At 36.3% G+C, this 19,524-nt stretch overlaps 1 long non-coding RNA gene across 1 annotated transcript; it reads right to left on the bottom strand.

The window, feature by feature from the left end:
• Window positions 1-1,121: 1,121 nt before the first annotated feature.
• On the bottom strand, window positions 1,122-19,479 carry LOC130254551 (uncharacterized). Its single transcript, XR_008840753.1, has 4 exons — window positions 19,125-19,479; window positions 14,259-14,379; window positions 13,555-13,612; window positions 1,122-1,338 (listed from the first exon to the last, which is right to left on the bottom strand). It is a non-coding gene; the product is annotated as an uncharacterized LOC130254551 (long non-coding RNA).
• Window positions 19,480-19,524: the final 45 nt, after the last annotated feature.

Here is a 19,524-nt window from a genome sequence, read left to right as displayed (position 1 = left end):
GGGCTCATAAACTTCCAGTCTGGGAAAGATTACTTTTCTTCACCCTTTCAAAGACCAGGCAAAGGCCAGTGAAAACTATTTCAGCTGTCAGACTCGGTAATGAAAGTCACAATGATCAATGATCACATGTTAAACTTGCTGAAAGCTAACTTTTATCAAGGTTCTCTTTAACAGTTGATTTAACACTGAGTAAGTATTTTGGTTGCATTGTTATCCAGAAGAAAGTAATGGATAAAAAGAAGGCACTACAAGAGTAGTGCCCAGAGGTTTCAGGTAGTACCCACACTGTTAAGATCATTGATTTCTGGTATTAGAGTCAAGTGCATATTCAATAAATTATGCTTGAGTAATAAATTCAAGATGCAAAGACTATTTTCCTTCTAGTTCATGAAAAAAGGAGGAGGAAACACAAATATTTATAAACAACAAGCTGCAGATCCCAGTCTTCCACCACCACATTCCTCTGCTAAACCTCACTCAGATGAGAGCTCCAACCAGCAGCAATAAGCTCTGTCCTTTGTGTACATTTACTAGAAACTGAAGCACATTTGCTGTATCCACAGGCTGCTCTGACTAGAGCACTTCCAAAAGCAAACCTGACAAAGGACTGAACATGCAGCTGAGTCTTTAGGAGAATAGTTACTGCTTCATCACCTCTCTGCAGTACTTGCATTTCTCACAGCAAGGCTGACATTCTTTTGAGACAGCAGCAACAGATAAATTAATGGAATTTTTAGAACAGAGCAATAAAGTGCTTTGAAGTAGCAGGCAACTAAAAAAGGAAATCAAGCAGCTATTACATCAGCTGAATGACAAAGGTATCTGAGAATCACTTCGAAATTTAATCTGCCATAATCTTATACTGATATACACGTTTAGTAAAAAGTTAAATTGATCCTTAGGACATTTTAAATTTCTCCTAAAGCTTTGGTTCACAGAAAATGATGTTATATCTGAGTCTCATTTTAGTTTAACGAATGGTGAAGTATCAGCTATTCCTTACTGAGGTTTAAGCAAAGCATTTTTACCTCACATGGTAGAATCTGTTCAATCAGTCTCAATTTTTGTTTAGCTGTGGGTGAGCACACGCTTCATTATTTCCAACAGCTGACCTGCTGTGACAACTGCTGAGAGAGCCTTTGAGAGTTGCTGCCACATGCTCCTCAGCCTTCCTACCCAATATCCAAACATTTCTGACCACAAAAGAAAATTTTAGAGACGATGTGTAGTCTGTGTGAGTTCGGAGCCAGAAACAAGGAGCCTAAGTTCTACAACGCTAGGATTTTTGGCTTCACCATCCATACCACATCATATAGTCCTTCAATAAGTGCATACCTCCTAAAAAACAGATAAGCACATTTTTAAAAAGCAGTTTAACAGATAAAATCTACCAAGGGATGGGACAGCTGCAGTGTCACTGCACTAAATAACTCAACCCCAAATGCCTCCAAATCATACTTTCCCCTCAACTGTCACTCATCTATTTAGCTCAAATAATCATGATTAAGAGTTCTGGTCCTGAATTGTTTCTCTAATATTGCTGCCATCCCAAACAGCATTCAATTTCTTGATTGGCATAATTCTTCATTGTTTCATCTGTCTTTATTTTCTTTTCCTCAGCTTTCTGACTATTTTGTTCAGAATAACTAACCTTCCTGACATCATGATTTTCAGCTTTTAATTACATAACTATTTTTCCAATTCAAAGTCAGCTCTCTATTAAATTCAGAAAGGTGACTTCTATCAGAAAATGAGAGAAATTGGTTGAATGCCTAGTAAATCTTTCCCCAGGGGACTAAAATCTTGTGATACACAAAGGGAGCACTGACTAAAGCATATCTGAAAGTTGTCTGCTTCTTATACAGTACTCTTCCAATGATCAAACCATTTTACATACTAATATATTGGGTTTTTTCTACAGATCCAAGCCAGTGAACAGATTTGGTATATTTACTGTGAATAACACCATGCATGTGGAAGCTTCATTTTAAGATAAGGGGAAACTGAATACCTGAGCACACAATGAAAAACTATCCTAGAAATCTAAAGCGCTTGCTAAAATGCAATGTATTACTTTGCTTCACAAGTTAAAAAGCACTATTGCTATACTGGATATTGTTACAATAACAATATTGCACATAGTTAAATTTTTCTTGCAAGGCAGAGGGAAATCAGAACACTTATTTATCATTTAAACTTGTTGCAAGCTGATTTTATCAAAAAGATACTCAGAAAAGTAATGAGAAAATCACATGAAATTTATTTTGCTCCCCATTTACACCTCCACAGAGTTATTTAAAAATGGGTCCAGTTTTATGGCAGCAAATGCTTTGAAAATTCTACTGTGTGAAAAACATACAGTGAAATACACAAGTGCTGATAAACATCTTTGTTTACAATGTGAAAACAAGAACTGGTCCTATATAACTGCAGATGCCTTTGATTCAAATTAAACTGAAAGACTTCATGAAGGAAGTGTTTTTAATAACTGCAAGCATAACAACTGAAAATATAGCAACTGAGAACAGAAAGATGAAACTTCTCTATCAGGTTTATTATGTGCTTCTGCATTCTATTGATTTTACTTCCCAGGTTTATTCAGAAGACAAAGAACCAAAAGTAATACGAGCACTCATTTAAATATTTAGGGTTTGTGCCAGAGTCCCAAGTCAAGATTTTATTTTAAAAGGTGACAAGTTCAGCTGTGTAACTCCTATTCAGCTGAAAGCTTAGGAAAGAAAAATGCTGGGCTGAGATGCTTTGGAAGACACCAATGTGATTAACAGAGCTTCTCTTTTGCCATGATGCAGGAAAAATGAAGCAAAACCAAAACCATGAAGCCACATGTGATTATTTTATTCACTTCCAACAAAACTTAAAAATTCAAATGCTTAAGAAGGTTCCCAAGGACAGACAGGGTTGGGAAAGACTGGGAGGAACATGGGGACAGGCCAGCAAGTACCATGAGACATTAACAGAGTTTTCTGAAGGCTTATAAAAGTTATTCCCTCCTTCCTTTTACATTGGGATAATACATTTGTCTCCAATGCTTTTGGATTTGTATCTTTGGGAACGGGGGACAGGGCGATGCCAGAAGAATGTCTTTTAATCATAGTTGTTTATAAAATTCAGGGCACCAATATAAACAATACAACATACAAACACAAGTTTGCAACTGCACCAGTTAACATCTGCTTAAGAGGCTTTAAGAAAAAAAAGCCTTCTAAATATCACTTTTTGTTTGAAGTCTGGGGGTGATACAATTATTACCAGTAGCACACAATATCTGTAACAACTCTTTGCCTGCTTATGGTTGAAGGAACTGTTGTCAAGGTCAAATTATTGCATTTGTTACCTGAAAAAAAGCAGGTTTCATAAAAACTCACATGCCATTGTACAGTTAAGTAGCAATATTTTATTCCTGCTAAGACAGAAGTATTCCTATTGAAAGAATCTTTTCCTCTACTTGTTTTACAGAAGTCTTTACACAAGTTTCAAATTATTTAAATTTCAGGAGTGGTCTACTCAAAACATTTCAGCACATCAGAAAATTAGAAATTTATTCATGAAGTTGTTTGTTTCCTTAACATATAATGGCTTGAATGAGGTAAACAATACTTCTTTGGTCCATTTCACTGGATGCATCATTCTAATTGACTACACCTAAAGTCCTGCATATTTATATATTTACCTGGTAATGTTTATGTGGAAGACTTATTTCTATCTTGTTTCTACATTCTACCTGCTGAACATCTGCTCTCCCTCATCACTGCTTGGAAAGGATTTTAACCTTTAGCAGGCATTGTGGAAACCTCCCAAAGTTTTTCACTACCAGAAACTACAACTAGGCTGATTGAAGCCTTTGCAGCCAAGTTTACAGTTTTCCTTCTACTGCTTTAAATATCTCTCCTAAACATTTTTACCTGATATGAAATAGAGATGAAACTTCAGTCTGGATTTGAATTTCTTTTGAAAACTAATGTTCACATGGCCTGGGAAGCTGGCAGAAAAATTATTCTAATTCATCACAGTCTCAAAAATAGTTAAATTTTCTGCTTTTCTTCTACATTGCTCTGACAAATCCTTTGTTAAATTTGATTGTTTTTCAAGAGCATGGGCTGTATTTTGAATTTTTTTTGCTGCATAAATAGAATGGTATTATTTATCAATATTTGTTTTAATGAAGAGTGTTTTATTACAATATCTTCCTTCTCCTTAAAATATAAAACTGTTTATTTTACATCTCATATGAGACCTTTGCTACCTTACAGTTTTTTTTTTAGTAATCTATTTGTTATTAAGTTGATTAGACTTAATCCAGCACTATTGAAGTCCTTACCCTATAGGTATTGATGCACCAAGTCATGCATAAAGAGCTGTCTGGAGACTGAAGGAAATATCTGCGACCCTTTGACAATGTATCTCGATTCTTTTAAATATTTAAACTAGTCTTACTTGGCAAAGCTATCTGTTTGGTAATATTATTTAGGTCAATTTCTCTCAAATTGTTCTTACTGATTAAATATATAAAAAGAGAGCGTTTTTAGAATACCAGCTCTTCAGAACAGGAACAGTATTAATTTTACAATGTCAGAAAAAACAGTGTTATGATCTTTGTGTGCTACTGTTAGTTAAATAAGGAACACTGCCACAGAACACAGATGGGTAAGTATGATCTCAAGTTAGCAGTCTGCCTGTTCCTCCTTCTCCCTCCATTATTTACTCAAGTTGTTTGGATTTGTTTACACAAAAAAACAATAACAAAAAACTTAAATTTTTGCCTGAAAATGACTGAAGAACAAGCTTGTATTGCTTCCCTTCACATTAAATACAGGCAAAGGAGAGAACAAAAAGCTATTTCCTTTAAAATCCTGTCCATGTAATTTATCATTCATGTATAGCTGTCCTAACAATATTTTTCCACCAAAAGCATTTTTATGATTACCTTATGTGCCAAAACAAGAAAGAGCAAGTATATCTTAACAATTTTTTCCCTTTTGTAGCTGCCTTTTGAAAATAAATAACCATTTTTCACTACTAAACACTAGCATACAAATTCTATAACATTAAGATAAAAGTAATAAATATATGTAGAGGAAAGTTCAAATTTTAATGTGCTTACATGTTATGGTAGCAATCCTACATTTAAATGAAACCAGTGTAAATTTATACCAGGAACAGAGAGACAGAGATCCTGACTGGATGTAGGCCTCTTGCAGGAGATGTAGAAAAGGAAGACAAGAAGGAAAAATAATGGCAGGAAGAAATGTCACAACTGACATTTACAGAAAAAAGAAAACATTATGCATGTTCACAGGGAAAATGCACATATCTGAGTCCCCCCCTCCCCACTTCAGTGATGCCAGCAAGAATTTTGCCATTCAGTTTAGAGAGAGCTGGACAGAGCCTCAAGGGACTGATGACAAGAACATTGCTGTCATGTTCACAGCTTTATGCACAGTCCACAGAGAAGAAGGTCTTTCAAGATGCTTTTTACAAAAAGGAATGGCTGTATTCCAAATTAAATATTTTTGACACTCATTCTGATGAATTTAGCAAGGAATGCTATTAAATGTACTATTCTCAATAGCCAGATCCCCAAATGAGCACTGTACTTTTTGTAATTATTATCAGCTATTATGAATATTTTTTATTTCTCTCTTTCTCCCCCTTCCTTAGTTATGACTCATTTTCTCCTCATAAAAAAAAAAAAGTGCAGTTAAACAGTGGATTAAATTTCTCCCTTTGCTGTTTGAGATGGTTTTTATCTATCAAACTGCTTCCTTCAGAAAAATAGAAGCATGCATATGTCATGCTAATGAGTATGTGAGAGGATAACTAAAACATACGTGTAAAAGTGTGTTTTATCAGCTACAGATAAACTGCCTCAAATGCTACTGTCCATCACTCAATCCATCACTATGGATTTTTGTTACACTTGCTGTAACATGATTGTATTGCCATAAAAAATTCACCCATTCTAATTATGACCTGGAGAAATATTAGCCTGTTAAACAGCAAGAAAACACAGCTGTAATTACCTTCAGGGGGAACAAAACAAACAAAAATATTAATGCCATAACAAAAAACCCAAACCAAAGAGGAAAAAACAAAGAAACCAAACTTCTTTGTTATAAACTAACTGTACCTGATTTCAAAAATTCTATTTAATTCTAATTGCTGCCTTTCTTAACAGGTTTGATGTACAGACAAATCCTTACACTGCTGCATTATTACAATTTACAAGAGCTCAAATCTGAACATGCTACAGATTTTGCAGTTCAAACTCAGATTAAAAAAAAAAAAAAAAAAAAAAATCAAACCAAGCAATCCAACCACACAACATGCTCCACTCCACCCCTCCCAACTTGTCTGGAAAGAACTGTCTCAGGAAAACTTGAGTATAGTAGGATGCCTTACACATCTGATGCTTTGCAGCACTCTTGCCAGACTGCTGAGCTCTTGGGTTCTGTTTCCTCTCTGGGTTTCATCACTGAAACCCAAATGCAGCCAACGGAATTGTGCCAAGGCAAAACTCTTTTGGCTCAGTCATTAGTACCCTGCCAAGTGGCAGTGTCAGAAAGTCTGCATGGGCTGGGAGACAGGAGGCAGCAGTGGCAGGGAAAGAGCTAAGCAAGAAATCATTAGGAGGTGTTTACTTATCCCATTATGATAGACTCCATTTACAAATGCTTAGTTCACTAAAACTTAGTTGTGACTCTAACCCAGTGAATTCCATATGGAATTATACACAAGAATTCCACAAAGTTGACAAAAGCTTGCAAATATGGTAATAAAAATCTTACTATTTTTGCAGTCGTAGCAAGATAACATTACACTGCTGCTTATTGTCCATCCAGCTTAGTTCATATCTGCATGTAAATTTTTAGGGCCTGCAGTAAGTTGCCATAAAGTCCACAGCATTTAAATCCCATGTAAGCCCTTTTCTCACTCAGACTATAAAGCATCTTTTATTTCTAATCTTGCCTCCAGAATATTGTCCTTTTCATTACACATAATATTTTACAGAGCACACATTGTATGAGCACAGAATCATAAACTGCTAAGGTGGGAAAAGACTATCAGGTCCAACATTTTACTGATCACCACCATGTCAACTAGACCAGAGCACTAAGTGCCACATCCAGTCTTTTCTTGAACACCTCCAGGGATGGTGACTCCACCACCTCTCTGAGAAGCCCATTCCAATGTTTAACAACCTCTTCTGTGAAGAAATTTTTCCTGATGTCCAACTTCAATCTTCCCTGGTGCAGTTTGTGGCCATTTCCTCTTGTCCTGTCACTGGTTGCCAGGGAGAAGAGACTGACACTCACCTGGCTACAGCCTCCTCTCAGATCACTGTAGAGAGTGATGAGGTCTCCCCTGAGCCTCTTTTTCTCCAGACTAAACATCCCCAGATCCCTCAGCCACTCCTCATAGGAATTTCCAGACCCTTCCCCAGCTCCATTGCCCTTCTCTGGACCCTTTCCAGCACCTCAATATCTTCCTTGCAATAAGGGACCCTGAACTGGACACACACTCAAGGTGTAGCTTCACCAGTGCCCAGTACAAGAAGACAAACCCTGCCCTGGTCCTGCTGGCAACACTATTGCCAGTCCAGGCCAAAATGCCATTGGCCTTCCTTTTGCAAATATAGCCAAAAAGTAATTTATTATTTTTTTTAAATAGTTGAATAATTGAAAGAAAGGCAAAAACCTTGTTTCCTTCCTTTATGCAGTTGCTTCATACACACATCCCAACTAAAAGGATCAATAGATAATCCACTATAACCACTGCCAGCCTTTCCCCCAAAAAAGGGAAATTCCTAACAATTTTGTTCCCAGATCAGAGGTAGAGTATCCATGTAAAGCTCCCCTTATGAGATATACTGATCTTATCTGTTTGCTTTTAGAAAGTTTATTGTAGATAATTAGCTGCATAGATTTGGAAAGATGCACTACACATAGTTGCTTTTAATTCTAGGAATTCAAGAAACATTGTTTGCAAGTGCCCCTATAAGTGGTTATAAGAATTTCCCTTCCATCACTCTTTTTTTTTTTCTTTAGAGATTCAGAATAAGTTTGGGGAAATGAAAGATTTTAAATTCATTCTAACTTGTTACACAGTGTACAAAGCATTTAAACAATCTTGACATAAATCCCACTGATTTTATTTTAAACAGAATTTTTTGGAACTAAATTCAGGTTGCCAAACAAGAGTAGCACATTGGATATCATCCTTTTTTGTTTAATAGTGAACTTAAGTCTTCCTTGAAAACTCCGAAGGAAACATACGGAAAATTTCACAGAGAAGTGTCACAAACCAAAACCCTACAGAGGAAAGTAAAAATAAACAATATCCTCTTCTCTTCACTCATCCCATTAGAATAGCAACAGAATATAAACTCAGCAAGAGAGTAATTTGTCACCCTGATAGTAAAAGTCAGCAAAGAATTGCAACTTTACAATATTAAGGTAACAAAAGAAAATCACAAAACTCTCACCCTAATTTGCTAGAAAGGCAAAGTAAAACTTGTCATGTAAAACTATACAGTGATGTGCAATTTCTACTCTTTTTTTTCTTAAGAGTATACACAAAAGAATCTCATTATGCAGGTCCAAAACTGCTTGGCAGCCATTTGAGGGCAACGTGCTAGCGTTTGCGGTGGGAGGGGGGGAAGAGGAACACCAAAACACAGGAAGTTACATGAAGGATCTGTAGTGCTGTGTGCTTGATTTTAATCAGTCAGGGTAACATTGATGTCACAAAGTCACGGCTAAAATCATTACTTACTGCTTTGTAGATGTAGTACCTGTCTGAAAGCACCAGGAACCTGTCCTTTTTGCAGTCTGCCAGGTGTAACTCAGCTTATTCCCACATAATTTCATGTATCTCAACTCCTTTCAGTAACTGGATGATCCAATGTGTGACTTTGAATTCCTTTTCAGCAAGGACACTCCAAACACTCACTGTAAGAAGCACTACCAGCAGGAGTGCTAAATGTGTTATTGCTTACGGTGGTGGGGACCACTGCACCATGGGAGTCAAGAGTAAACCTTTCACATTGTTAAGGTTTGGTCAGTCCCTTATCATTCTCCTCTGTACCCCCTTGGATCTACATTTTCTGCAAGGAGATACAAAAGTTTAAGGTTGGGGCCCTTCTCACATTGTCACCGTGGGAGTGTGCAGCTGTGAATCTTTTGTTGTTTAAAGCCCAGCCATTCTTCAGTCTGGGTCAGCATTCAGAAAAGACAATGCTGTCATTAGCAGTTGTCCTAACTGATCTTTAATTCTTCTCTGCCCTAAGTCTTCCACATCATTCAAAACTTACTACACAAGAACTTTCTTATCTCCATGCCACCATCTTCCAACACACTAAAATACCATATTACCTTCACAGATGTTCATGCCTGCCTCTCTTTGACAACTCATATTACTCAGCTGCATGTTTAATAAAAAAATTCATTTTTGAAATAAAATAGAAAAAAATAAAAGCTTTGCTGATGTCACCTAACTGAAAAATAAAGAGACCTTCAGCATTTTGAAACTAGGAATACTGCAGTGTTTTTTTAAAATGCCCGGTTTTTTCAAATAGAATTTCAGTTGGGAGTATATTTTCTGACTTTATACTATTTCTACATGACAAATATCCCCATTCATCAAAGATAAGAGCTACTTACCAGTGATCAACATACCCTGCCTGCTCAACTGGACCTGCCTCCAACTGTTATACCAAGGAGACACTTTGCCAGTGGCAGAAAGACCTGGATGATGCTGCTCCAGGAACCAGAGACACTGCAGAGCACCTAGTTCCTGCCCAAGTTCTGACCACAACCCAAACACTTACCATACCCAGGCTCTGCTGGCTGCTGATAACAGAGCAGCTCCACCTGCAGCCCTTTCCAACCTCCACAGAATTCCACACCAGCTGGCATTGAATCCTGCAAGGACATGGACACAGCAACACTCCCAACTGCCTGTTAAAACTAATTTGTTTGGAGAGCTACCAGGAATCTAAAGTGACATTTGACTAACCCCATTGATTGTGTTAAAGGATAGCTCAGCATATGAGAGGAACTAAAATTTCAGCTGAACAACATCCAAATATAGTTGATTAAATGAGGAGAAAAGTGCTTTTAAGAGGCCAAAAATCTCTTTAGGAGTTGTTCTCATTCAAAATCCACAAAGGTAGGCAAACATTTGTGTTACTCTACCAATACCTAAAATATTCACTTTTCTAGGAGTGAAAAGAGAATTTAAAAAAACCTAGATGTTACCCTTTTCAACAACCCTATTTAATACGTAAAATGGTAAATATTTTGTTTGACAGTAACTAACTTTTTTTTTAAAGGGTGGAAACTAGAAATGAAACAACATTGCTTCTCAGACTGAAGACAGGAGGGAAACATTTGTATTAAGGCAATTATACAAATTATTAGTGCAGGCCAGTGGTTTCAGTAAATATCAGAAGTTCTTTAATGTGACAAAGTGTCAGTAAACTCCCTAAAGTAGCACTGTGATTGGTATTTTACAACAGACATTCCTAAGCTTGGAAGTCTGCAATTTTGTCACAAATACTCTTGAAAAGCATTGCAGAACTGGATAAGCTAAAGGAAAATGCCATACCCTACAAAATTCAACAGTTTACCATTTTAGCCAATAAAATTTCAGCTAATATAAGCAACTAGATTGAAAAAAGGAAGTGGAATTCCTTCAAGTAACGATGACAGGCTAGGACATATTAAAATAAGAAAAAATTTCCTTAATAAAACTCACTGATTTGGAGAAGCCTCTACTTTCTATAAATCTGACAACAGATTCAATACAGCACCTTTGGAAAAAAAGGTTTTAAAACATGAGAGCAGTACTCACTTGTAAATTCTTCCTCCTGCTGTTACCTCAGCTCTCCAGCAAAGCAGTTGGAAAGAAATAAAATCATACTATTGAGTAAGAAATACTATAGAAACCATATTTTTAAAAAACTCCACAAACCAACAATACTCTGCTTCAACAGCACCTGAAATTGCCATTCTGGTCAATCTTGCTTTACAGAAGTAATAGACAAAATACTTCTAGAACTGATTTTTTTTTTAATGATTGCCTATTTTTATCAAAATTGGGGAGCAACTGTTCAAAAACCTATTTACTGACTTTGGAAACAGAAATAGTTAAACATTTTTTTTCTGGTCTTACTCATACAAAATAACTATGCTTCAGCTCTGGGCATGATCTGCATCCAGTCTCACAAATGGCTATAAAAGTGATTTGGAGAAAAACTGGATCTGATTGCAGTTTGTTACAGATGATCCAAAAATGTAGTCACATTACCTTGACTATATTAATTGTAACTAAGTTTGAATTTGGCTCTCTGAGGCAGGGATTGACCCAATGACCCCCAGAGCCCCTTTATTGTAAACTATGCTGTGATTTTATGAATGGAAACTGAAAACACAGGGCAACACCTTTTTTTTTTTTTTTTTTAATGTCAAGATATTATTATTCTATTTTATAACTCAATGGTGCCCTCTGCTGATGGTTTCCTGCTCGGTTATTTGCATGGAAAAATCGTGAGGGTATGTTAGGGGAATGTGCTAAGACTTTTCCTGCAAATGATGGAAGGGAAATTGCAGAAAGTTCTTGTTTCATATTCAGTCAGCACAGGGCAGAGAATGTAAGTGATTAACACCTTTACCAGGTCAACTTGGAAATTGTCTGGGTATTTAAGGTCAAAGCAGGACTCTTTGCCCTCTGCCATTAAAATTTAGGATATTTCACAGCAGCCTTTAGAGCTACAGAACAATCCTACCCAGAACACATAAAAACCTCCAAAAAACTATTGGCCTCCCTTGCTACAACAACAGCAGGTGCATGCAGGTAACTTGAAAGAGGAGATTAAAAAAGAAAATTATAGAGAAACCTCTCAAACCTGAAATATCAGAATTAGCAGAATTATCACCTGCCTGAGCTGTAGTTTTACATATACAAATCTGTGCAAGTGATAAAGAAAAAAAAAATATAACCTCTAGTAAAGAAAGGATTTTGGTGTAATTTGTTGTCCTTACCCTTGGCAGAGTCTGCTTAGGAGGGCAACATCAAAACCAGTTTTAAGACACAATTAAAATGGACATATGCTCAAACATTACAACACACAACAGAGCTTCTCCAAACACTTGCCAGGATTATGATTGGCTGCTTTCGAAGTTTCTCAGTTCTGTGAGAATTAAATTTTATTAGAACTTCTATAAAGGTTTGCAGAAGAGAGTCAGTTATCCCTTCAAAAATTTCAGTCTAATTTGATTTCTAGGCAAAATTATTCCTTTTTCTGATTTTTACACCAATTTCCAAGCTTTGAAGTGCTTTGCAGAAGTGTTTGCTCTTATTTTAGACATAGCATTTCTAAATCTTTTTCTTTTGTATTCCTACAGTCTCAATGGCCAGTAAGAGCTCCTACTAAACTGACTGTATTCCCTAGTTAATCAGGAATAGCCTATTAGCAATCACCATGGTTGAACCATTCTGAGGACAGGTTATACAAGTATAACAGAGGTAAGATATTAGGAAAAATATTTACAGAAGTGACATGGTCATTCACACATACACGAATTCAAAGGATTTCACATACCCTTCATAGTGTTTAAGTGTCTTTCATAAAAATCTGTTTACAAAGAATTGCTCTGTTTACCACAGAAAATAAAAGTTACACTAAAGAAAAGTAAACCCCCATCTTTTTCTGGGTACTGCTGAATGGGACAGAACAGCAAGGGAAATTCAGGCTAAACTTTCTGAAAAAATCCAACAGCAAAGTTAAGCAATGACACCGATCACCACAGGGGCTGAAAGGTTTTCATCACTACAGTTTCAGACAGATGATTATCAGTATTGTATTCCTTAGGTACAGCTACTGCACAAAATGGCACAGTTAAATTAAGAAAGAAACCTGGTTTTTTTTAAGATTATATTAGAAAATACAACGACCCTTGGCACTGTTAAAAAATGACCCAAAATTAGAAATACATCTGAGTAAAAACGTATGAATCTGGTTTGTTTCTTGTGTTATATTTGATTAACACAAAGGAATTATGCCTAAACAATAATTACTTATTAACTAGATAAAGGTGTTCTCTTAGAAGTTTTGTGTTTCCAGCACATTATGAATTACCATGCATACACCCTGAAATTCTAAAATTATATGCTAATGTGCAAATGAGAGCCCAGTGAGATAATAAGGAGTCACTTGTGAAAGCTGAACCTTCCTTCATTTGAATGGCCTGATCTGTATTCATGTATAGTCACTTGACTGATATAAATAAGCTTTTACTCATACTTGCACAGGCAACATAGTCCTGTGAGCTTCTTTAGTGGCTTCTGAATCAACAGAATTCTTGACTGAGTGCCAGCAGTAACTCTCTTAGTGGTAACGTGAAAGCTGAAAAAACCACAACTTTGACCTTTCTGTTGCAGGCTGAGCTTGCAGCTAGAAATGATTTTATTTACAAACATACAACAGCATGGGTGGCAATTCCAGCAGCAAGGATTACAAGACACCAACAGTACCTGACTGATCTAGCAGATGAAAGCAGTTCCGGACTCCAGGCACACATCCACATGCATCCTGCTCAGAGAGAACAATTTAATTCCTTACACTGTTTCATCTTACTCACTTTGAGGAGGGTGGATATCGCTCTATTAAGTGCAAACCCCAACATTTTCAGGCAGTTCACCATACAGCATTTCTAGTGTAGTAGCTTGCTACTGCTGTGCCTAGACTCCATAAACAACACAGGCTGGAAATACTAAATCCAATATCCCTCAGTACAAACATCCTGATTTATCAGGGAATACCAGTTCTAGAAAATGCTGGGAAAAGGAAACTCTGAAAACTTACAATTATACTTTTTTTTTCTCCCTGAGTGTGGTTACCTGCTTCTGGGAAGTTGCATTTAATAGGTACTCAGTTAAATTACTTTTAAATGAATACTTCTGGCTGCTTATACACCACCATTACCCACTTGCCACGAGGTTTTAGAAGTTGAGCAAGAACATCTACTCAGAGCAATACGAGGAAATAGGTCCCAAATGATCCAGTGAACCATTCTTTAGAGTATCTCCTTGCATCTTAAAATAACCTTTGCTTCTGGCTGATAACATTTACTGGTTCTCTTCCAACCTGAGGTCCTAATTCAAGAAGAGAGCCAAGTTTCTGCTTAGTCCAGAATCAATGGCTCTACTTGCACGGATCAAGTTAATTGTAAACTCACGTGCTGATAGGAGATATGAAAACAGGCTTCGAGCATGGCATCCATCCACATCCCTTCTCAAATCACCGAACAAAATGTCCCTGGCCTTCCAAGGAGAATGTGCTTATAAACACATCCAGTGCTAGGGAGAAACACAGAACCGACACTTCTTAAAAAAATTAATAGCTAGCTACACATTGTGCTATTACATTGGAATTTTAAAGTAACCTGATTAATGTTTTTCATCCCCAATGTAAGAAGATAAAAAATAGTTTTGCATTATTAGCAAGATGCATGTTAAGACATAACATAGAATCATTGGCATAAAGGCCAAGTTCGAAAAGAGCACATTATCTTCCTGGGATGAAATAAATTACAGATAATATTCCTACTTTACAACTAGTAATTAGATCCAGTAGAATAATAGTTTCCATCTTGAGTGGGAAAGAAATTAGAATTATTACTTTTCTCTCCCATATATTTACTGTCTTTTCCCTTGGAGCAAAAGTTCTTAGTGTGCCCAAGAAAAATTAATTACTTCTATCTGAAAAGTAAGAGATGCTTATGAAGCATTGGAAGGGAGCAAAATTGAACAGATCATTCAGATCTCATCTGGCAGGATAGGACTCTGCCCACAAGTATGATGTTGATCTACTTAAACATTGTCACTTTTAGTGCATAAACAAGAGTAGAAAGTGTTCTGCAAGGAAAAAAATAAAGGAGACCTAGAAGAAAAGTAAGTTGTCAGAGAAAGGATTTTGGATGTTAGATACATGAAAACCAAGTGTTTTTTTCTATTTAATTCCTACGTATAGAAGTCAGTATAGCGTTTATATTATAAATCACATTAATGAAAAGGATGTTAGAACAAGCAGTCACCTCCAGGAAACAGAGAAAGATTTGTTGACATATTCCCATAAGCTTTCTTCATCTTCAGGCTGATTCTCAGGCTTCATCCTTCCTGAGAATTTCAGCACAAGTGTTCACTGTTATTTTTGGAACTGACTTTTGCACTCAAGTCCATGCTTCTATAACATGTTTTCCCTTTCTAAAGCTTTCTGTTAAAAACTTGGGGTTGAGAGAGCATGCAGAGATTTCAGAAAACAAATAATTGTTTTAAAAGGGATATGAAACCAAGAGGATATATTTTAAATAAGATGAAGTTTCTCCACTACTTTGTAACATTTTCCAAAGTACAATTACACTACCAGAAGACAAAGTTCTATATTTATTCTGCAGTCTTTTCTTTCCATTTTCAGTAACACAAGTAACTTTCTATTGTGTAGTCAAAGTATTTTATTCTAAGCATTTTATGAAAAACAACTGTCATTATCAAATGCCAACATTTTGGGGCCAAGTACCTGTCAAAAAGCCCCAAACATTTCATGTATACTAATTCAATCAAAAAGATGAGAAGATGAGGGAGATGCTAGATCTCTGTTGTTCTTGGTTACTTACTAATATTTCCATTGAAGCATTAATATGATTTAATGTGTTAGAAATGCACTGTTTATTTCAAAGAATGTGATAACAGAACTCAGAAGTCCTCTTGGAAGAAAGCTTTGGCAAGGAATAATCAGTGTAGTCTCCATCTCAAGCTTTTGTTTCTTTTCAGTTTTCCCCTGAAAAAGTGCAAGCTTTTGTAAACTAAGTATTTCTAAGAGAGAGAAGATACAGAATGGCAAAATTCCTGAAGTTCATCATAAGTAAAATCATAAAAAATTAGTCCCTCTCTCTAGACGTAACTCTACTTAAAGTCTTAAAGACATCAATTTTTCCTAGCAAACATTCCATACCAAAAATCAGTGATACTTTCATTCTTTTCATTTCAGCACTGCAATGTCATCTGATACCTCTACAGCCTTTTGTGTAATCCTCACTTGTCCTATTAATAGCTGACATGCATTTTAAACCTGTAATGCTGATGCATAATCCCTAAAAAGAGAAAGCAGCAGGGGAATAATCAGCCTTTGCCCAGTAACTCCTTTTTTTATGGAGTGTTTATCATTCAAATAAAATTCATCATTGAACAACTCAGTGTTTACCAATGACATCTTCCTGGAACAAGTAACATGCTGGAAAACACTAAGCCAAAGCCAAAAAGGTGACTCGATAGGATAATGGAAAGCTATAAGCAGAGAAAATATTGAACTCCAGAGGGTGAGTCCAAATCCTCTAAACAGAACGCTGGATAGTGACTGTGAGCAGGAACCATCCCTGCACTTGCCAGAAGGTGGCAATGATGACACTGTACTTGCATGGACAACTTTATATTTAGAAAGTTGGGGAGGATTTGAGCATTAAAAAAAATTAACTTCGTAGAATTGAACTCATACTACTAACTTCTTACAGCACTCTTCACTTCCCACTAGCCCCACAGGGAACAGAACAAAACTCTCCTGCATCCTACAGCTGTCTCTCTCAGTTTTCTAAGAGAAACTATGAAGCAAAGCAAAGCCAAAACTGGACTGTTTCTTTGATTCATTTTTTTAAACCACACATTTATAGCTACTAAATGCTCTACAGAGGAGGCAGATGGCTATCTGTGCAAAACCTAACAAAAACTGAACAAACAATTCTGTCGATTTAGGTGACCATCTAACACAATTATGTTGATCAGATAAATAAGGCAAACACAATCATTTGAAGAAGCATGAACAAAAAGTAGTAATAAAAGTTACTAAGCCTTTTATCCAGCATAAAATACTGCAGCTTTTAATAGCTACAAAAAATATTTCTTGGTCTGCAAAAACAGGACACTTTCCAGTGAAACATTAACATAAACCAGAAAGGACCATCCATTCTTACAGCTCTAGTTTGTTACACTTCATGTTGTTTTGAAGGAAAAAATACCCACAACCATGCTCAAAATCCATTTAACATGGCTTACTTCAGCATTCCTTACCAGCAGGATGGAAAATTCTAACCCCTTAAAATAACAAGTTTGAGATACACAGCTAATGCAGTAGCCTCTGGAACTAGCACAACATTAAACTATCTTAAAAATAAATAAATAAATAAATAAATAAATAAATAATACCCATTAAACCCATTTTTAGAACATTTTTAACCAGTCTGCCCAGAAGTTACTAAACCTGCTAACTACCTGTTCAGGATGTACACATTGTGTCAGGGCCTAAAGCAGATTAATAAATTCTGATGGCCCTGGACAGCTCCACCAGGTATATGCTGCCTACAGCCTACAGTTTTTATCCTAAAAATCAACTCTAAACCTATTTTACTGCTAAAATATCCTGCTCTGACCACCCAGCTGTTTCCAGTTGGGTCTTGTTTATTTAAGGACATGCACCTGAAGCACAAATGGTAATTTGCTTGCAAAGAGTATTGGTTAGGTAGGTAGAGGTCTTTTTTTTTATACTGTTATTAAAGTAGCTTCATTAAGCTCAATTTTCATTCCTGAAAAAGGCTTATAATTCCATATGATAATGAAGTTTTCAGAGATTGTTTTTACTGTATATATAACATATATCACAAGTGAAAGTTCAATTAGCTGTATCTTACCTCTTTTAATATAAGTTTTTCTTGTTTAACAAGATCTTCTTAACAATCCAAGTTTAGAAGTAGTAAATTGAATTTCCTCAGTAATAAAATCCAATGAAATAAAAACAAAAGCCTCTTTTCTTGAAGTGTCCCTAAGCACTCATAAAGTAGAAAAAACCAGCTCTTTTCACTAGAAAAATAATTTACACACTAAAGAGATGCTACATAGCCACTAGTGACTTATTGTTATGAGTGTATATGGAAAGAAAATGAGTCTTCCTGCTTTAAACAATATAAAAGTCAATAGTATAGTAATAAAATTTTAAACTATTTAAAATGTGTATAGTAGGTTTGTACCAGGGAGCAAGAATTGTTTTCCCTCTTTAGCTTAATATTCTTAAGGTCTGACCCTATAAAATCCTTCATTAAAACCAGTTTTTCTGTATATGAGGAAAACTAGTTTTCTACAGACACTGGTGAACAAATACCTCAGGAACAGGCTGTATTTTCAATTAAAATAGCATTACTAAAATATCTAAATTCCAGCATTAACTAAAGTATCTAAAAAGTAGTTTATTTCTGAAAAATCACCTAGATAAATCAGAAAAGAAGGCTTAGGAACTCTATTAATTAGCATCTGGCTTTGCATAACATTGGTTCTGGCATGTTTTCAGTGCAAAAAATGCACACTCCCTCTCATAAATTTCAACATCACTCTGCTTTCCTGCCACATTTCTTTAAAACAGGTATCAAATCTACTCAAACAGGAGAATAAATATTTAGTACAATGCATTGGAGCAGGTAACTGTGTCAGAATAATTAGTGCATAAATAAAAATCAGAAGGTCACATACAAAATGTTAAGTAATTAAAAATGCTACTTACTTTGGTAGTGACATTGCAAGTCATCTAGTCATTACCACTATAATATACAGTATTATCGTAATTCATACTTATTTTTAAAATAAAATTTAGTACTTTAATGCTTTCTAGTTGTGACTATCAATTCATTCAAAATTTGGTATTCTGTGGATGATTAGCTATAGGGCAAAATCAAGTTACTCTAGACTTTAATATGCTGGGTAAATAACATCAGAGGCTGGGGGTTTTTTTTAATTATTTCTGTAGAAAAGTGTCTAAGGGTCTTTTAGTCTTACTACCTTTTTTTTTTCCACTTGGTATAACTGTAAAAATTACCAAGATGGATCATAAGCTACTGTGCTTGCTGCATTTGAGCCAAATACGCAATGTGTCTGCCACCATAATTTTAAAAACACTATTTAGAAGCCCAGTTGTGTAATTCTTTCTTCACTTTGCACCTCTGTGTGGCTGAGTCCCTCACACAGTTACGTTACCAAATTCCGTATTTGCCATTAAAAACACTCACCTAACTGCAATACAGGAGGCCACTCTGTGGCTGAAAAATTGTAAATACGCATCAAAAGCATTACACCAGCTGAGCTAGTCGGATAATATCAGTTTGGATTCACACGTCGGTTCCCCACGGAGACGGGGGAAATCCGCACGTTTTAACCCGTTTATTTGGAAACCTTTTCACCACCGGGAGACGTCGTGAGGAGAGGCGCTGCCTGAGGGAGCCGCGCTCCAAAGCCCCGGGAACAAGCAGGTAAATCTCGCTTTACCAGCGGGTGCGGGCACACACAAACACCCAGCGCTGCTCCAAATGTATATACCCCTACTCCCAGGAGTCCAGCCATACGGGTAGGTACACAGACATACACATGTGGGTGTGTGAGAAGGAGCAGGCGCCGCCCCCACGCCGCCCG

This window comes from Oenanthe melanoleuca, chromosome 5 (assembly GCF_029582105.1).
Source record: "Oenanthe melanoleuca isolate GR-GAL-2019-014 chromosome 5, OMel1.0, whole genome shotgun sequence".
Taxonomy (NCBI): domain Eukaryota; kingdom Metazoa; phylum Chordata; class Aves; order Passeriformes; family Muscicapidae; genus Oenanthe; species Oenanthe melanoleuca.
The sequence above is the reverse complement of the archived record's forward strand: the minus strand, read 5'-3'. Positions and strand labels throughout refer to the sequence as shown.